The 19,525-nt window shown below is 37.9% G+C and overlaps 2 long non-coding RNA genes across 3 annotated transcripts; one reads left to right on the forward strand and one right to left on the reverse strand.

The window, feature by feature from the left end:
* Window positions 1–2,204: 2,204 nt before the first annotated feature.
* LOC136293436 (uncharacterized) lies at window positions 2,205–9,096 on the reverse strand. Of its 2 annotated transcripts, none has more exons than XR_010722148.1 (5): window positions 8,981–9,096; window positions 8,151–8,267; window positions 5,513–5,561; window positions 3,519–3,687; window positions 2,205–2,353 (listed from the first exon to the last, which is right to left on the reverse strand). It is a non-coding gene; the product is annotated as an uncharacterized lncRNA (long non-coding RNA). The 2 variants fall into 2 exon arrangements; XR_010722147.1 differs by having other exon boundaries at window positions 8,977–9,096.
* A 3,961-nt stretch (window positions 9,097–13,057) lies between these two features.
* Window positions 13,058–17,690, forward strand: LOC136293437 (uncharacterized). The gene is made up of 4 exons (XR_010722149.1): window positions 13,058–13,131; window positions 14,059–14,130; window positions 16,257–16,426; window positions 16,624–17,690. It is a non-coding gene; the product is annotated as an uncharacterized lncRNA (long non-coding RNA).
* Window positions 17,691–19,525: the final 1,835 nt, after the last annotated feature.

Raw genomic sequence — 19,525 nt, forward strand, 5'->3', positions numbered from 1 at the left:
CTAAATGATGACCCAGGCCCCCTGTTGTCAAAGCAGGGCACAGCCTTACAAAGTGAACCTGGTGTTGTTTCTTTTCCTGTCTCTATTGATTTGTGAATCCAAACTCATCAGAAAGTGTGATTTTGTTCTTGTTTCTCACACTTCCCCTGAGCTAACTGTGACTGTTATTGTGTTTTGGATTTGGCTTCAGGTTCCAACTGAGATTTTATATCTTTGATACAGAGGGTGAATTTAGGGGGGGGGGGGGGGGGGAAAGAAGGAGAAAAAAAGCTGTTTTGTGATGTCTGTGAGTCTTCTTGTAGTTTGAGGTGGCTTTCTAGCCTGTTCTACACAGGTCTTTCCTTCCTGATTTACATCCTTTACATCCTGATTTACAACCCCACAGTACCCATTGTGCTTCATTTGGTGAGCATGGATTAAAAGGTGAATGGATAGGAGAGTTCATCTGCTTTGTAACCAAGGCCATGGAACAGCTCTTCTCTCACTGAGCTGCATGCTGGTATGTACCCTTGGCTCATCACACCATAATACATCTTTTTGCTTACAGAGAATAAAGAGGAGTGAGGGAGAGAAGGAGGAAAGCTGAAATTCAGAAGCAGGAATTTTGGGATTGTTTCCCACCGGCTTCCTCTGCTTGATGCTTCTATTTCTCTACAAATATGAAAAATATTGTAGAAAAAGTGAAACTCAGGTAAGCACCAGGCATAAATCTCCCTCAGATGCAGAACTTAAGGAATTTTCTACATTTGAGGTGGCGAGATGTTATGAGCGAAACTAAGGGTTGTAGCCACTGGAGAATGATCAGATATGGGACCTGAAGAAAACCTTAAGGTTTATCTTTATCAGTAAAAAAAATAATATTTATACTCTGTATTCTGCCTGGAAATCCTAGGCTCAATTCAGATCTCTAAGTATGGAATATAAAGAAGCCAGAATTTCTTGTCTAATTTCTTGAGCTGACACAGGATCTTCAGTATTCCAGTTTCCTTTAGTCTAAAATTGAAATAATCTATCTTCTAAGAGACAGCATGCTGATGATTTGTTTCATATCTCACTCTAAAAATGGCATATTATTATGAATCCATCCCTTCTTGCAGCAAGTGTGTGATGATAAGGAATCACTGTACCTTTAAAGCAATGGTAAAACGTGAAATAAGAGTTGCTCCTTTGGAATTGATGAGTTAACCTGGATTTTTGTTTGTTTGTTTGTTTTTCTTTTTTTTTTGTTTTTGTTTTTTTTGTATCCCAGGCTATCCAGATTGAGGAACTCATAATAAATTGCTACCATTATATTTTTCCGAGGGTTCTTGCTACAGAACTCCTTTGAAACGTTAATTGTTAAACTTCAGGTTGGGATTGTGTAATGTACTTCAAAACTCCCTAACTTTACTGAAGTATTAGCATAAATACGATGGGTGATAAAAAGAGTTGTTTTTCATATTTTGAAAGCTTGAGCTCATATCATAATTCATGATTGAGTAAATAGGTTTTTATTCCAGGATACTAACAGCACTATAAATACTCATTTTAAGGCTTATGATTCTCACCTGCGTTCCACTAAAGTAGATGGAAAGGTATATCTTGACATACATGTTGTTTGGATAATATTTTTTACCTGGAATGACTGTAATTCACCTTTTCTTGGTCGTTTGGCGCAGTATTTTCAAAACTCTCACAAAAGAATTAAGTACGAAGGCAGATGGTGTTAAAGCAAATGCTTGTGTTCTCTTGTCCTCCCCTCTGGTGAAGTGATGGAGGTATTATACAAATTACAATCGGTTGTTTCCTGCCCTGCCCCATCTATCAGAAAGACATAAGACAGATCTTTTTTCATAAATCCTTAGAAATCTGTCAAGGGAAAAGTGCTATGCAAGAATTAGATAGAAAAACTATTGCTGTTCCTATTTGTTTTCATTTTTCTCTAACACTGTGTACAGACATGTCTTCTGAGCACAAGAACTCAGCTGGACAAAGCCACGTTCCAAATTTCATCTTGTATTGACTGCAACACAAATGTTTTAAAAGGTAAGCATAATAAGGAGCACTGACTCTCAAACCACCCTGGAACAAATTGCTTAGAAAGGCTGTGAATGTTCCATCATTGAGCATTTTGGAGGAAAGGGCAGAGAAACATCCATCACAAAGGAAGACACTTTATTGGGAAGGGACAGCAGAGTACAGAGTGAGTTGAGTTTCTTCGTAAAGGGGGATAATTTTTTTTTAATTGATTCCAAACATAGTTTGAGGTAAAACGACAGCAGGTTAATAAGCAGGGCCACTCTTTTCTTCAAGTTTATGTTATTTTTGATGCTACCAATTTGAAAATTTGGGAAATATTTGCTGGCAGCTTTTCCTGTGGAATAACAGAATTGCAAAGGCTGAGTCCACACTCTACTACTAATAGCACTGAACAGGATCATCAGTCATTGTTCAGGGTGTCTGCTCTACTGCTGCTCACCAGGTAGAAGGCAATTACAAAGGATGTAGAACCCATCAGGGAAAGTCACTCCTCTCCGTTGCCTGGTTCTTTTATTAGGTTTGCAGAAGCTAGGCTATGTGTCTCTGAATCACAGTGACGCACAGCAGGAACATCTGGGCACCTACAGCACTGCCAATTGCTCCAGCCATGCAGCTGGGGCTGGACAGAGCCTCAGCTCCTCCTTTTCCTCATGCTGTGTCCAGCACAGATAAGTTACCACAGACACAGGACTTAGCTGTGGCAGAAGTAGTTGGGTGCAGTTGGGTTCTCTGAGAGAGAAGTCATCTTTAACTTGGTCATTCTTTTTTGTTGGGAGTTGCTAAAATTTGTCTGCTGGTTTGCTTGGACCAGGCTGTAGGGTGCCCTAGATAATATCTAAAATCAATTAGGAATGTAATATATATACATATATGTGTGTATGCATGCACATATGTGTAAATATATTATACACATATGTCTACATATAAAATATAGAAATATAATAGTGTGTGTATCTAGTGAAGACACAGTAAAGAGATGTATAAGCCAAGCAAGTAATAAATTAAGTTTATGTTTGTTTTGGACAGCGTTTTCCTGGCAGGAAAATTCCTATAGATCATTCTGTCACTGGACTGTGGTCAGGAGTTGGCTGCATCTCTGAAAAAGTCCTCTGCAGAATATTGTCTTCTGCAGATAAAAGTGAGTGGCTATTTCTGTAAAGGAATTTTGGCTCTCTGAGCACAGTTTCAGGACACAGCTGCATTTATGTGAACCTTGTTATAGCATTTCTTAGATCATACCAGAGAGACTTATGACCTTCATAAAGCCAAGAAGGACAAACATTGCTGCTTTAAAAGCTTTTAGGAACTGATCATTTTTCATGCCCACTTGTCTCTGGCAGTTATAGTAAATTTGCTGTTCTCTGCATGGCTCCAAGATACACTTTCCCTTATTACAGAACCACAACAAAAAATACTGTAGTAATATATGATTCTGGCTTCAAATGCATTTGTACTGCTTTGGTTCATTTCCATTTAACTTAGTAATATGAGCTACATACCAGTGGTTCTTCTACCTCTAAAAGATGACATCTAGAAGTCCACAGAAAAAGGGTTGTTTTTAATGTACATCTTTCTCAGATCCAGATGTCCCTAGAAGTATTATTTCTGCTACAGTAGTAGGTGCTCACCATAATCCAGAATCCTGTTTTGCTCTGCTGTGTGTATTTCCTAAAGAACAAGACCATTCAGTCTCAAACAGTGTATGATTTCTACTGTTTTCATAATTGTTATTATTTATTAACTAAACAGCACAGTGATTCCCAACCTTAGGATTTATCAGGCCCAAATTGACAAACAGAAAACATTACTGCCACAGAACACAGGAATCCAAAGAATTTACCTGGACCTGCTGAGCTGTGCTATACAAACAGAAACAATGCTCTTCTGACACCAAATATCTTATTAATTAAATGCAAGACAAGATAAAAGGTGCAGACTTTTTGGAAAAAAAGGTGGAGTTGTGATAAGCTCTCCTGACAGTTCAACCTCAAGGAGAGCTGAGTCTTGCTTGAACTTTCTTATCAGTGCTGTGATATAAATAATTGACACTTCGCTAGAAAGTGTCCTTCAGGTAGAAATATACAGTCAATTAAGCTGTCCTTCAAATTGTCATTCTCTTTAATTCCAATAGTTTCCAAAAACAGTATTTGTGTTCCCTTTTTTATTAAAGATAAGAGGAAATTTTTTAAAAAAGCACAGTTAACTGTACAATAATTCCTGGATGTTTGTTTTGAAATGATTTGGCATGTCTCAGTTTGTCATGTAGCAGTGGAATACGTTTTCTTTCCCAGGTGATCCTTGGAAGGGTTTCTGGCATCAAGTTTGCAAGGTGATATGTGCCCAGGTTTCCAAAAAAAAAAGGCTCAATTTCTGAATAGAGCTTAATAGCTCAAAATGGAAATTGGAAACAGAATATCCTCCTGTAGGGATTTTCACGGATCTTGGTCAAAGGCAGTAATGTTTGTTTTTTATTGATATTAACCAATTAAACAACTTAAAAATATTCTCCCTCTGGAATAAAATTCTGTAGAGCACTTAAAAATCCCAATGTATCAAAGGAACAGAAAGCAGGTCACTTACTCTTAATTTTGATAGCAATTATCCTAAAGTTTTTCTAACCCAGATATACCAACATTAGAAAATAGTAAAATATGCTAACAGAGAAAAAGGAAAAAAAAAAGTAAATAGCTCAATTTTTTAATTTTTTTTTTTTAAAGAAACAACTCACAGGTAAACCAGGAAAAACTCAAATTATTTCAGAGACCTGTCTTAGCATAACAGAGGGGATAATATGCTGCTAAATCTCACATGAGAATGCAGTCTCTGTGTTCATTGCGATGTGCTGGTTGTGAGGGACCTGCCCACAGTGGTGAGTTCCTGGGTTGATCAAAGGCCCAAAAGGGAGATGCACCCTTTGCAGAGACATCACTGGAAGAGATTCTTTCCAGCTAAAGATGTAGAAGAACTGACTCAGGCAGATCTAGGGAATTTATAAGACTTCAAGAATGAAAAAAAAAGAACAAGATGCTAAACAAAACAGCCTCAAATGTCCAGGCACTTCTACTTCAGAAACCAAAACTGAGAATTTCTCTGAACTGAGATGCTACAAATACTGCAAGATTCATGATGAATTGTTGAGAGCTGGTAAGATCGCAAGTTTTGGAGTTAAAGGAAGTGAGACCTATGCCATGTGAACCCTCCCTGAAGGCTCATTGTCGCTGACACTGTATTTACTGCATTAGGGAGGAGAAAATATCCTGTGGGGTTTTTTTTGTTTTTTTTTTTTTTCCACAGACCTATTCTGGAGTTAAATAATGATGATTCACAATGTGGTATCAAACATTAATGTTCTTTACAACATCTGGAAAATACTGACTGGGAAATTAGGAGGAGATTAATGTTCCTTCTGATATTTTTATCCTCTTCACGCCTCATCATAATGCCCACTGTACCATGAGATCAACAAGATTAGATATCTTTGAAATATGCTCACCAGCAGAATGTGATATTCAGGCTGAGGTAAGAAGATAAGAGCAACTGACCTGCAAGATTAAGGTGACAAATTAGACATCCAGCTGGACACCTTTGTTGTAAATAAGTGAGGTATGAATCCATGATGCATAGTTGTGTTGACTTCTCCTCAGCTGAACCATAATTCATTAAAACCATAGACAGTATTTTGTTTCTGATTGTTTATGGTTCATGTGACAATGAATAACATTGGTCAACACAAAAGATGGAGGGAAAGAAATAAAGAACTTTGAGTAAATAAAATGAAAATAATTAATAACTAATGTAAATTGCATAGTACATAAAAATGTAGTGTATAAAAATAATATATATGTAATATATATCTATAAGTTATATGTTTGATAGATACTAGATTTATAGATGCCTATTCAATACATTTATGCATATATTTGCACATAGCCTATGCAGAGTCTATGTAGAATATTTGCTTATACATGTATACATACATATATATGCATATATATAGAGATAGCTAAATTGTAGATATAGATATAAATAGATAAAGATATAAAATGTATGTGAAAATACAAATAACCCATCGTCCATCTTCCTTGAGAAGTAACTCAAGAAGTAATTGGCTCAAAATGCAGCTTGATAGGTTAGACCTTAGGAAAAATCCTAACAATTATTCTCATGGATCATATGGAACAAAATAGTTTATGCTGTCAAAAATGAGCATGAACATCTGCTGGTCATGATATAGATACATTTTATCCTTAAGACTGCCTTTCAGCATCCTGTCAGCCTTACGATACTGTATCCTTCCAAGCTTTTAAACTCTGGACATCAGTAATGCATTTAACCAAAGTGGTGCAGCGTTGAAAGGACATATTGCTTCTTTGGGTTTATGTATTATATATATAAAGGGGCTATCTAATGAAGAACATGCTCCTCTTCCCAGCAGAGTTAGTCTTTGTGGGATTTATCCTTATGATATAAAAGAGCACCTGATCTTAAGTGACAGTGCATCATGAAAGTGAAATTAAAATTGAAAATGGTCAGCATTTCTAGGACAAGAGGAGGGACAGGAAAAAGCCAAATAGCCAGGTGTATTTGTGCTAGTGATTAAATGTTCCACTCAGCATAGGTTTTAATATGACAGTGGGGAAAATCTAAGAAAATTTCTTCTTTCTGTCAATTAGTTGTTATCTATTGCTCAGAATTTTTGCTATGCAAGCACATAGAGGGTAACTAATGCTATTCTTTAATGATCATCTCCAAGATTTGTGAAGGAATATTGCAGGACTTTCAGAATCAGATAAAAATGAAGTAGTTTGGAAAGGGCACCACTAAATAAATGTATTCTAAAATACATGTTGAGTAATTCAATCATCAGAATGTATGAAGAGAATAAGCTCCAAAGTGAAACACAGTGACCAAAGAAATTAGTGGAGCCAAGTAGCTAAGCAGAGATAAATAGGGGTCTAATTGGTTTTATACATCTCAATTGAGGTACTTATTCATGTGCAAAAAACTCACAACATTAAAAATAATTTGATTTAGAAATTGTTTTCATGGAAAGCATTTGGTATGAAGCTCCTCTATCAATGTTATATAATGACAGCAGAAGAGAAGATATTTCCAATTAAACACTTGAAATCTTCATATCCATAAATTAGTTGGAAGGCAATAGAGTTTGTATGAACTGCGACTCTGAATGGGAAAATATGTTCTCTCCAGAAAAGTCATGCAATTGAATGGCATAAACATGATCTGCAAATTCTGATAGGTCAGTACTTATCTTAGGAGTTAAATGAGAATTATGCCTTCTAATACGTTTAGCTGCTGACTTCTACTGGATGATATCAAAGTAGCTTCAAGTATTTGGGTGCCCATATGACTCAGAAGCGACAGAAGTATAAGAATCACAGAGCATGTTGAGTTGAAAGGGATCCAAAAAGATCACTGAGTCCAACTTCTGACCCTGCAAGCCCATCCCTCATTAACTACCTCTTTGGAACTATTTTTTTTTTATCAGTCAAAATTAGTTTGGACTGCCATTACCCAGGACTTTCCAACCTCAGGCAGATAAAACAAATAAGCTAGTAGCTAGATTATCCAGTATCATGCCCTAGTTTTTTACTCCTGCTTTGTTCTTACCTAATTCTTGCTGCTCAGAGAGACAAGAGGGGTGAGAGCAACATATTTAATAGCTGACATATTCCAGCTGGTGATGGATGGAAGCTTTGGACCTGTCCAACCCAAGATGGAATTTAACATGGATGTCTGACCGGATGGGGTCTTTGGTTGCTAGAGTTTTCAAGGTGACCTCTGCTCTCCTATGTGAGGAGTCTCAGCTGGTCAACCTCCTTCAAAACATTAGCAAGGACCAAGAGCACTAGTTCCAACAGTTTTTGTCTCACTGACTGGGTCCATGTGGGCCACATTTCTGATGGAGGGACATGCCCAAGTGAGTAATTTCAGACACTTAGAGTTTAGGGCAGGTTTCATAGTCAATTCAAACTCCAGCTTTGGGCAATATGTTTCCAACCTGGCTGCTTTTATTTCTCATAAAGAATGCTGTGGGCACAAGAGTCCTGTATTTGTTATGGCTTTGTAAATACACTTAAAAACACATAAAATTTGGCCAGAATACTTACAAAATGCTTAGAGCAGTAGCTCAGTAATACATTTGGTAGATCAGTTGAAGATGGAATCAGACACTGACTTTCTGTATTCTTAGGTGGAAACAAGAAACTCATGGGCACTGCTGTTTGCTGCAATTTAATGAAACATGGATAATTCAATGTAAAGAAAAGAAAGTAATGGAATCTTCTGGCTGAAAAGCATGCTTTCAAGACAAAAAGATATGTCACATATAATCAAATTAATTTTCAGTTTTGAAATACTAAGCTTTAATCAAAATTGTATTTCAGTAAATGGAAGGTTGCAATAGTTCAGATAAAAAAAATGGAGAAGGTTTTTTTTTTCTAAATGAAAATTAAGCCTGTTTCAAACCTTTCTAACAAAGTTTTGAGATATGTATTTTGTTTCTCAAAACAAGGTTTTGTATTTTAACTGACATAATGGTCTTTGAATGTTCTGAACATACATGCAATAATGTTTATCTCCTATATAATTTTCATCAAACTTAGTGTCCTAAAGTCCATTAGTAAGGAAAAAGAGGGGAAACCTATTTCTGAAAGATCTGTTTAATAAATGCTGAATGACAGCTACTCAGGAAAACAAAGAATTTCTTGTTTTTTAATGAAAATCAAGATCATCAGATTGCTAGCTTTGCTAAAGAGGGTTGTCATTTAGTACTCAGCCCAGACAAAAAGGAAATCAAGTTGAAAGTTTTATGATTGAGGTGAAGACATGGTCTGATTGACCACACCTCACTTTGGAGTTCTGAATTCTGAATAGCAGATATTTTTTTCCTGAATGAAGAGAGTAAGTATTTTTGTGAAATGAAAAGCCACTTACCCACCTCTTTCCTTAACAGGAAGTATCCAGGATTGGCGACTGAACTACTTCCCTGGCCATCCTGTTCCCATGCTTGAAAACCCTTTCAATGAGGAAATTTTTCCCAATATCCAATCTAAATCTCCCCTGCTGCAACTTGAGGCTGTTTCCTCTTGCCCAATTTCTTTTTATTGGTAAGAAGTGATGACCCTCACCTGGCTACAATCCCTTTTCACGTGGCTGTAGAGTGATGTCACCCCTGAGCCTCCCTTTCTCCAGGCCAAACACCCCCAGCTCCCTCAACAGCTCCTCATAGGATCTGTGCTCCAGACCCTTCACCAGCTTTGTTGGTCCTTGGAGGAAAGAAATGCATCTCCATCTCATCTTCAGCAATGGAGATGAAGCCAAAGAGCAAAGAAAACCTTCTCTGCTGAAGCACTGCAAACTTGTTCTCAGGAAGCCTAAGGGAGGGAATGTATGTCAACCAGGAAAGAGAGCAGGGAACAAAATACTTGGGAAAAGTTGTAAACCCCCATGGCACAACTGGTGACTGCTCTGCTTTCTGCCAGGTAGCTGTTTCAGGAAGGTTTATCATCCTGGTTGGAGTCAGTAATCAAAAATTATCAGTATGAGATTATTTTTCCTAAACTCTTTTTATTACATGTTCCCAGTCAAAGGCAGCAAAGGGCAGAGACTGTCCAGAAACCTGGAATTCAGTGCAAGAATTTCAACTTTCCATAGGTTAGCTCTGATATTTTTCTTCCCTCTGACTTCTAGGCTTCATACCAGAGAAGCAATCAGCAGAAAACCAGCTAATTTGACCACAGAAAGAAATAACTCAATACTCTAAATTTTTCTAACCTGTCCACCTTTAATTTCCAGCAACAAGGAAGTGTGACCCCCTTTGGGAGTCTGTTCCCTTTGCTTGAGTTAACACAGTACAGCCAATTTTCCCATTCATGTTTCACACAGAAGGCTATTTCCCAGCTGCTAGAAGTAGATATTTAGCTGCTTTTAAAACTCGATGAGTTCTGTAATTGAAACACTAAGTTATTCTGTGCACAAAAAATCTCGATCAGTTGCTGCTTACACAACAGATACCAAACTTTTTGGTTTGTGTTATTTTACTCCTTTTTCTATTGAAAACTTTACAGAAAACTAAATTTTTCTTCAAGAAGAGGAAAAAAACACACCTTTTTTCCTAGTTTAATAGTCCTAGAAGATATTTTTTTTCCATGATCACGTTGAAATTACCTGGTTTGGTCTATTGCTTAAAATGAGAAGATTTCATGTTTAATATATTTAACATGATCAGAGTTATTTTGAACTGCAAGAATGTTGTATAGGATCTGGAGTTAATACTAAACATGCTGTTTACCAGAATTAATGCTCACAGCTAGAGAAGTTTACAGCTAAATTTAGTCCTGCTGTATTGAACAGGGCACATACTTTTTAAAACTTCTCTTGAAATATAAAGCAGCGTTAACAACTGTTTGCACATTTTTATGTATTTATCTTCCAGTGTCTGTGTTCTCCTGATCTCTGAAGCTGGCTAAGAAATAATTAGATAATGTTTTTAGAAAGTGTGTCTTTAAAAGTTTTCAAGATATTGAAATAGATGAGCCACTTACAAAACATTATGCATTCTAAAGTCATTGACTTTTGAATACACCATATCAAATAATTTATAATCTTTCTTGAGTGTATATGTTAATTTTCTTACAAGAACTACAGCCCAACTTCTTAAAGGTATTTTACTTTCTAATTCCTAGGGAAATCAGTGTGGATTAGGGACTGAAATTGGCATTAGACTTTTAAATAATTTTGAGAATCTGAATATAATCTCTTAACCACAATGGCATTTATAGCAATTAGGAAAAATAATACTGGAATTATAAGTATAAAGTAGTTTTCATAATTGACTGAAACATATCTGTCAATACACCAAAGGAAGTCCCCCAAATCTGGGAACACTCAGCTGTTTCTTGAAATTGTTGTATGTGAGAAGGAACAGGACTGAGCCATGGCCAACTCCTGGATAGAGGTTACCTGTGAAAAAATGAAGAAATCTTTCAGTTGCTGTCTGCTGGCTCCTGAGGGATCCAGTGAATGTCACCAGTGCTGTCCAGCCAGACCCTAGCACTGTGTCTTGTCCATGTCGACAACAAGATTAGGTCGCTTGTCCTGATCCCAGTACAGGCCATCTACTTGTCCCATCTTCCCATAACTTCCTTCAAATGCTGCATTCTGTTTTGGTTTTGTGTTGTTTTCTTGACTCTTAAAATATTTACTATATTCTACCAAGTGACAGTTTTCTTCTTCCCCAAAGGTGGCTGCATTCACCTCTGTGGTGGCTGAAACTATCCTTGGGCAACATACACGTCCATAAAATGTTCATGGGCCCTCAGATGAAGGGGGGGCTGCCTACAGGGACAAGAGTATTTCCCTCCTGTCCAGCTGACAGAGGTGGCTGAATTATGTCAGCTGGTGTAAGTATACATATACACACACAGCTCTATTCATATGGCTTTATATAGCTTGTCAAAGCACTGCATTCTCACCAGGCCATTGTGAGTTTTTCCATTTCTGCTAACTTGGTACAACACAGCATTCCCGTGCATTTGTTTTAACAGTTCTTTTTTATCCAGAAAGTGTCCTTTCAATTAGCTGCTGCTAATTAAAAAAACCTAACAAATATCTAGACGGTTCTGAAAACTGGTGATAGTCTATGTATTAAATGAATAAGGACAAGTAGAAGTTAAGCTCATTAAGGCTTACAGGGGTTAACGAGCAGGAACATTAGTTGAGCATTGCTCAGAATTTTAAAGAGGGATTTCACTGGCATATGAGCTAACACAGAGGCTGGATCTGAAGAGGTGTGTGGGGACATGAGCAAAGTATCACAAGTGAGGGCAAGGAGATACAGACATCAGCTACTCCAGAGTCGCTTTTATGGAATGGCCAGTATGTTGTAAAAATACAGGCTAGGTTTCCCTCTGATGAAAGAAGGCATTAACTGTGTCCTGCAATGGCTGAGAACTGTGACACTGTTGGAGAAAAATCTTCCGCATGGAGGCCCAGCATAACAGGGCCAGAAGTGCAGTTAATCCTAACCATTTGTGTCTGTCAGGAAAGTCAGGAAGCCAAGGCTTTTGGGGAGGAGTGTGGCCAGCAGGACTAGGGAGGTGATTCTTCCCCTGTACTCAGCACTGGTCAGGCTGCACCTTGAGTGCTGTGTCCAGTTCTTGGCCAGTCAGTTTGGGAAGAATGTAGAGATGTTGGAGTGTGTCCAGAGAAGGGAAACAAGGCTGATGAAGGTTCTGGAGCACAAGTACAATGAGGAGCTGTTGAGGGAGCTGGGGGTATTTAGCCTGGAGAAAAGGAGGCTCAGGGGAGACCTTGACACTTTGTACAACCACGTGAAAGGAGATTGTAGCTAATGGAGGTAGGGCTCTTCTTCCCCGGCAGCCAGGGGCAGGATGAGACAACACAGCCTCAAGCTGCACCAGGAGGGGTTTAGATTGGACATTAAGAAAAATTTCTTCCCAGAAAGGATGATTAGACATTGGAATGGGCTCCCCAGGTGGGGAGTCACCATCCCTGGAGGTAGTTAAGGAAAGGTTGGATGTGGCACTCAGTGCCATGGTGTGGTTTACATGGTGGTGTTTGGGCATAGGCTGGACTCGGTGATCTCAGAGGTCTTTTCCAACCTAATTTTCTAACCTAATCTGTACTTTTGTATGCAGAGAGGAATTGCTGCAATATGCTCAACTCTGTTACTGCAGAATATGTATTTTATATATTTATATATATATATATATATACATAAAAAGCATGTGATGCTTTATCTAACTGCTGAACCTGTGCTCCATACTACACTCAGTACACCCAAACAGCCCTCTTAATGTCCAAACTGTCAATTGCAATAATCTCCAGGCCAGGTTATTTAAAATAAGGAGACAAAAGCCCTAAACCAAACCAAATTAAACAAACCTGTTTCCATGTTGTTTCAAATAGACCCAATTAGTTAATGCCTGTAAGTTAATAAATGTTTCATAAATTGGGTTCAACCACACAGATGCTGTGACTGAAGTATCCAATAGAATTTTTATTCTGCAGTAAGGTGGCCACTATTTTTGTAAGGCAGCACAATATGCCTATATTGGCAGGAGGAAGGTAATAAATGTCATTTCAATTCTTCCAAATGTGGATGATAAGGGGTAATATGAGGGTGACTGGGAATAGGAAAACCAAATCTAGGTAGAAGCATAGGTGGAAATAGCAATTAGGCAAAAGCAAAATTGAGCCAAACCAGCCCTAACAGCAGAAAAGATACTTCCTTTTTTTTTTTTTTTTTTTTTTTTTTTTTTTTTTTTTCTTTTTTTTAATAGAGGACTTAATTGGAAAAGTCTGCATTCCTCATATACATACAGAGAACTCAGTTTTGAATTAGGCTTTTAAAAAAGGTGTTTGCTATTGGCATCCTCTCTGAGAAGTGGCTGGTGGTTTTAAGGTTCTCTGTGAGATGCTGCTTGGCTGATTTTAGATGAAGGAATGGGCTTGCTTTGCATAAGAGTACTAAACTACCTGTATTAAAGACTTGAACTCTCAGATCTCAGGGGAATCAGTGGCATTTACTTCAGGTGTTGACCATGCTTTAAGCGTATTTGACCACTGCCTGGTACAAATTCTGCTAGGGGTAGAGTGCATTGATTATTCTAGAGGAAGCTTCCTCCAGTAGTCAGTTGAGAAAGAAAACAAATCCCTGATGACTTGCAAAGGTCTTGGCTTCTTTCTGATATTTTTAGGTAAGCTGAAGTATGAGGTCTCTGAGGCTCAACTGTTTCATCCTGGCTTCCCTGGGACCCAGAATCCTGTGTTACAAAACACCTGAATAGGACTAGCTTTTTAAATCTTATCTGACCTTTGCTGCACAGATGTGTTTTTGTAATTCTTCATTGCTGATAACTTGTCTGCACTACATTCTATGGGAGGAGAAAGCATTAATAATAATTAAAAAAGAAAAGTATCCACTGAGTTCTCAGCAGAATGGTTAAAAAAATTTGAAATTATTCTTTCCTTTCCTTATGTCCTGTGTTTTAGGATCAAGGAGTAAACAGAAGTAAATTAACCTTCATCTGGCTCTTTTGTGTGCATCTTATTAACCTCCAGCATGTAAGGAAATGTGTCTGAACAAAGATGCAGATTATCAATATTAAAAGGTCATATTCATTATAATTAATATATGGGAGCATAACTGTGGTACTCAGGGATGCTGTGGTAACTATTTTTGTTTGGGGCCTAGGGAATGTAAAGCAGCCAGTTTGAGCAGCACAAAAATATTACAGGAAGTTCCTTTGAAATGGTGACTTATTATATTGAATTACAGTACAAGAATAAGGCCTCTACAAGTGGCACTACCTTTGCACAATATAAAACCAATCTCCTGCCCCCAATAGATGGATCAAAATGAGACAGCCAGAAAATGCTTTACAAAGGCCAAAACAAATGCCAGAAAATCTAATCTGTCTGCAGAAAGATGCCACACTTCCGATAAGCCTGGGCCATGACCCAGTCTGTCTTGAATCCTAAACTGGACAGTTTGTCAGTCACAGGCCAACTCTCCTCTGGCTCACGGTGTAAGGGAGGATTAGCATTCTTTTCAAGGGGCTAAAGCCCACATTGCTAGATTATAGGGGTTTTTTTGGTTTGGTTTTTTTTTTCCCCCTTGTTTTTTGGTGATTGGTGGTTTTTTTTTTTTTTTTTTTTTTTTTTTTTTTAATTAGTAGCTGGAATTTCTCACAAGTAACAAAGCACATGGGGTCTTGGATTTGGGCAGGGTGCTGTGGAGGTCTGCTGCTTAACCTTTGGTGGTGACTTACACTAAGGTCTGTTTCCTTGATGGGGAGATTGGTTCCTGAGACTGCTGTTTGAGGCACTTTTTCCTGATTTGTGATTTATTCTTTTCCTTCATGGGAAATTACATTAATTTGTTACAGATCAGGACCACTACAAGTGCAAAAATCCTCTTTTGAGATTTGTACAGGCGGTTTTGCAGATATTTGACTTCTTGAGTAGGGGAAGGTTTCTGCACAGAAAGCTCATCAAAACGGGAATTTGTATCAAAGAATGTAGTGCCATGTTTATTTCAAGTCTTTAACATTATTTGAAAACCACCCCATCTTTTTGGTAAGGGTCTGGAGAACATACAAATGAATGTTCAAACAAAATTTTGCAGACAACGCTTGTAGATATTTTGACTACTGGCCACAGGGTTATGCCTTTATATTTTAAACTACTTCCAAGTCTATTATAACTGAGGGGAGATAGAAATGTGTAATATTTTTGGTTCTCTGAAGAAACCAGACTCCTGATTCATACATGGGAGCAGTGGGTGTATGAAACATCCTGAATGCTGCCCACCAACTAAAGGCCATTATGAAATGGTAGCAGTGGTCAACACCACAAATACCTTCCTCATGGGTGAGTCCTATCAGGTAGGAACAGTTACTTGTCAGAAATCAGGAATGCATTACCGTAATGACTTCTAAGGCACATGCCACTGAGGCTCTGAACACTTTAGTAGATGCTCCGAGCTACTTCAGGGTATGAAAGCCTCCAGGTGAGAGAGCTGGGTTGATATCTTCAAAAGACTTCTTCAGAACTGGTAATATTCAAAGTTGCCTTGAAGATATTTTTAAGTCAGCACTTTTCCTAGTAAGAAGTTATCCTTTGCTTAGGTATCAAATATTTTAGAAAATTTGCTTGAAATTCAACCAAGTCTTGACAGAAAAGAATAAAAGATTGTTTTCCAAAACTAACTATGAAAAGGGAGGGAAGATAATTAGGAAAGAAAAAAAAATAAAAAACAGAGCTTAGTAAAATTGCCTAAAATACATTTTAAAAATTATTTTTGCAAGTGGAAATCATAAAGAATTACAGAGTCAACTAACAAAGGTGTTTTGCTTCACTGTCTATCTTGAGAAAAATGAAATATTTAGAGAATTTTGTAGAAAATCATCTTGAAATCTCTGGGGATGTAGTTATATGATCTCAGAGATCTGGGTTTACTGAATATGTTCTTTCGAGACTTTTCCTTACATGGGCGAAGAAATCAAAGCAGGAAGTTTCACAAGAATAAGAACAAATGAGGTCCAGTTCTGCATGGTTTTGGACGTTCTGATTAAATTATCTGCTCTCATCTAATGAAATCCAGGATTAAGCTTTTCCCGGAGCTGGTTCTAGCAGCTGTCTATCTTTCCCCAGGTCCAGAGCAGGAGCTCTCTTTTCCTATCTTACAGGTCTCTGTGTTTCTTGAAACTCGTATGAACACAAATTTGTTGAATCCGCACGCTGCCAAACGCCGGAACGAAGGAGCCAAGGAGCCTTGTGTGCTTGGAAGCGGCTCCTCCCGGGTGGAATACCAGTAGATGGCGCTTGGGAATGTGCAATCTGCACACTCCGGGGAAAGGTGATTTATTTCTGCCTCCACTCGACAAAGGGTAACAGCTGAGACATGACTGTCTTAAAGTAAAACCATGGTAACACGATGACCTGTAATTTCTTACAACAGAGACAAAGGCAGACTTTTTTTTTTTTTTTTTTTTTTTTTTTTTTTTTCCAATACACCCTGGAAATACTTAACTCATTGTATTTCCCTCCCGATAGAGAGATCCCCTGATGGCTCTTGGAAGACCAGCAATGTTTGTCTTTGGGGTTTAGAAACCTTAGAGGAAGATTAACCTGGATAATGGGACCACAACTCTCCCAGTGGTGTTTTCTCCCCTTCTGGTCAAGGGATCCCCTCCAGCTTCTGCAGGAGAGCTCTGCACAGGACAGGCAGCATCAGCAGAGGATGGGCTTTAGAGAGTTGCAACAGCAAAAGAACATTAAACTGGGGCTATTGATGGTGGTGGGAATCAATGCTGTAGAAGTTGTACCTCCTCCCTGTGCTTTGAAGGGTTCACAGCTCTCCTGCAATAAGACATGGCACGATACTGCCGTGAATGCCAGGGAGGTGCCTGCTACAGGAACAGTTTTCTACTTCTCTGTGTTGCCTGCTTTAAGGAAAGGGTGGTTAAAGTCTGCTGCCTTTGATGACCCAGTCCCCACACCTTGTCCAGAGCTCTGCCACCATGCTGTAGAGCTGAGAGGGTTTTAAGATAGCTTGGATATTTTTCATTCCATTTGTGCTCTGCAGAGGTCTAGTGAGTTAAATGTCCCATAGCCAGCTACTCCATTACACAACAAAGGCAAGGCATTTATTGTGGCTGAACAAATAGCAGAAAAGGAGAAAAATGTCAGGTGTAGAGGGTGTTTGTGGAATTTATGCAGTTTTTTGTAGATACGACTTACCATTTTCCTAGCAACTTTACCACAAGGGACCTCAGAGCTGTAGATGGAGGCAAACAGCTTCGCTTTAATGTGAGAAAGAAATTCCGCTAGCACTTTGCCAGAGTAATGGGCAAAATTATGCAGCTTTGTCCCCTGAAAACGCTGGCATTGCAACAGGCCTTTTTATCCGAAATGAGCAGCTGAATAATATTTTTGACAACTTATTGTGAAGAAAATGCAGTGTTTTTGAGAATGGGTTTGTTTTCCTTTCACATAGTTGCAAACAGTTCTACCTTTTCTCCATTGATGCATAATATACATCTGAGCACCCCTTTCTAGCCTTATTAATATGGCATATTTCATATTGTGTAGAAGATTTTGAATAATTTACTCATGGAAATGTTGACAAAATCTTCACATTTCTGCAAATTTTATATATGTAAATAAATCATTGCTTTTCCATTAAAACTGCATCCAGAATTCTTATTATTACCCAGATTTACATTTGTTTTCTATAAACCTTTCCCTTCCAAGTGGCTTCAGAAACACTAATCCATAAAACTTTGCAGCCAATCTTGGTGACCCAAATCTGAATTTCCATTTTATAATGGCTTAGAGTATTGGTTCAAATACAATTATATCAGTGAGAATTTTTCCATGAAGCAAAATCACACAGAGACACTTAGTGTACAAATGTACATGTCTGTTTTCTATTCCTTGAAAGAGGAATTATTTTCTACTGTTTTCAGTTTGCGTTGGAGCAGGTACTTAACATTTTGGCCAAGTTGCACATTGAGTCAGTTTTAGTGGAACAGATTTCAATGAGTTTTACCACACTGTGAATTCTTCCTACATTCACATAATTTAAATCCTGAAGAGAGATCAAATCATTCATTAACCTCCCACAATTAGCCCTAAAATATTTTGTAAGATTTAGAACCTTCTACTTGCAGTGAGGTGAAAAAGGTAAATAGAGAGAGAAGAGTGTGGGTGAGAAAGGGAGGGAATATCTCATTTAGGTCTAGTTGACCCTTGAGCACAGATTAAATGGATGAAGAAGAAAAATGAATTATTGCAAAAATAAGAAAATAGATAATTTGACATCGCTCTGCATGTTAGGTTGCTTGACAATTCTCAGCATTTAGACCAAAGCTGGCTACCATTCAGCAAAACCAGAGGACTATACAAAACTGCAAAAGTGATTATTTTTCAAAAAACAAATCTGTGGGTAAGATAAGGAATTATCTGGGGAAATCCCTGCTGAGATATTGTGGTAATGGTTTAGAAAGTAATTCAGTAACTGTAATCCCATGGAAGGTGTATAATAACAATAACAAGGGAATTTAGTTCTGGGAGAAATGTCCTAGTTGGGTTAACAAACTGCGTCACTACCTATTACTTGGTAGAGAAAAATATAAGCGGCTAATTAATGCTTTGGGGACTTAGGAGGAAGGAAAAAGCAAATATGAAAAAACCCAAACCAGACTTCTCCTTCTTCCCCAGGGATAAGGAAATGCAGGAGGTAGAAAATGATTTATTGTTTTATGCTACTTTATTTCAGCCAGAACTTTGTCAGAGGGCTACAAAGCGTAACTCAGATTTAATCAGCGTAAATTTTGAGCTTGATTCATTTCTGAGTAGCGTTAAATTTCACTGGGTTTATAATCATATAAATGCAGAGCTCTCAAGGTGATCCTGCCCTTAATAGTTACTAGTGAATTTGGCCCAGGCATTGCATTACTATAAGGATGCTTATGAGAAGGGTAAGTCAGTAATTCTTTGCTAGCGTAACTCCAGTGAACTCTGAAGGAATTTATTATGCTGTAACTTGTTTCTTCTGAACAGCATAGTCTGTAGCACAAAATAACAAAAAGAACTTTAGGTTGGGTGGAGAAAGTTAAGACATGTATTTAGTAAAAGAGCTTATTTATAGCTAAAGAAATAAAAACCACCAAAATACACACACAAACCGGAACATAAGCCATGTAAAGTAAAATTTCAAATATAAGATTTCTCAAAAGGAAGTTGTTAAGCACTTTCAATGGAGGCAAGCTGTAAAAAACTGTAAAAATGTAATGATACTGAGAGGACATGGACTGTTTGACAGTTCTAGGTAATGATTGAAAGCTGCTGGAACAATAGAAATGGGAAAAGTATGGTCCCTTCTGACTTCATCAGAGGATAGTTTTGACCTATTGACGTAACTCAAGAAATTCCTGCTGATCTTCCAAGGAAC

This window comes from Chamaea fasciata, unplaced genomic scaffold (assembly GCF_029207755.1).
Source record: "Chamaea fasciata isolate MVZ Bird 193981 ecotype frontalis unplaced genomic scaffold, bChaFas1.0.hap1 SCAF_8, whole genome shotgun sequence".
Lineage (NCBI taxonomy): Eukaryota > Metazoa > Chordata > Aves > Passeriformes > Sylviidae > Chamaea > Chamaea fasciata.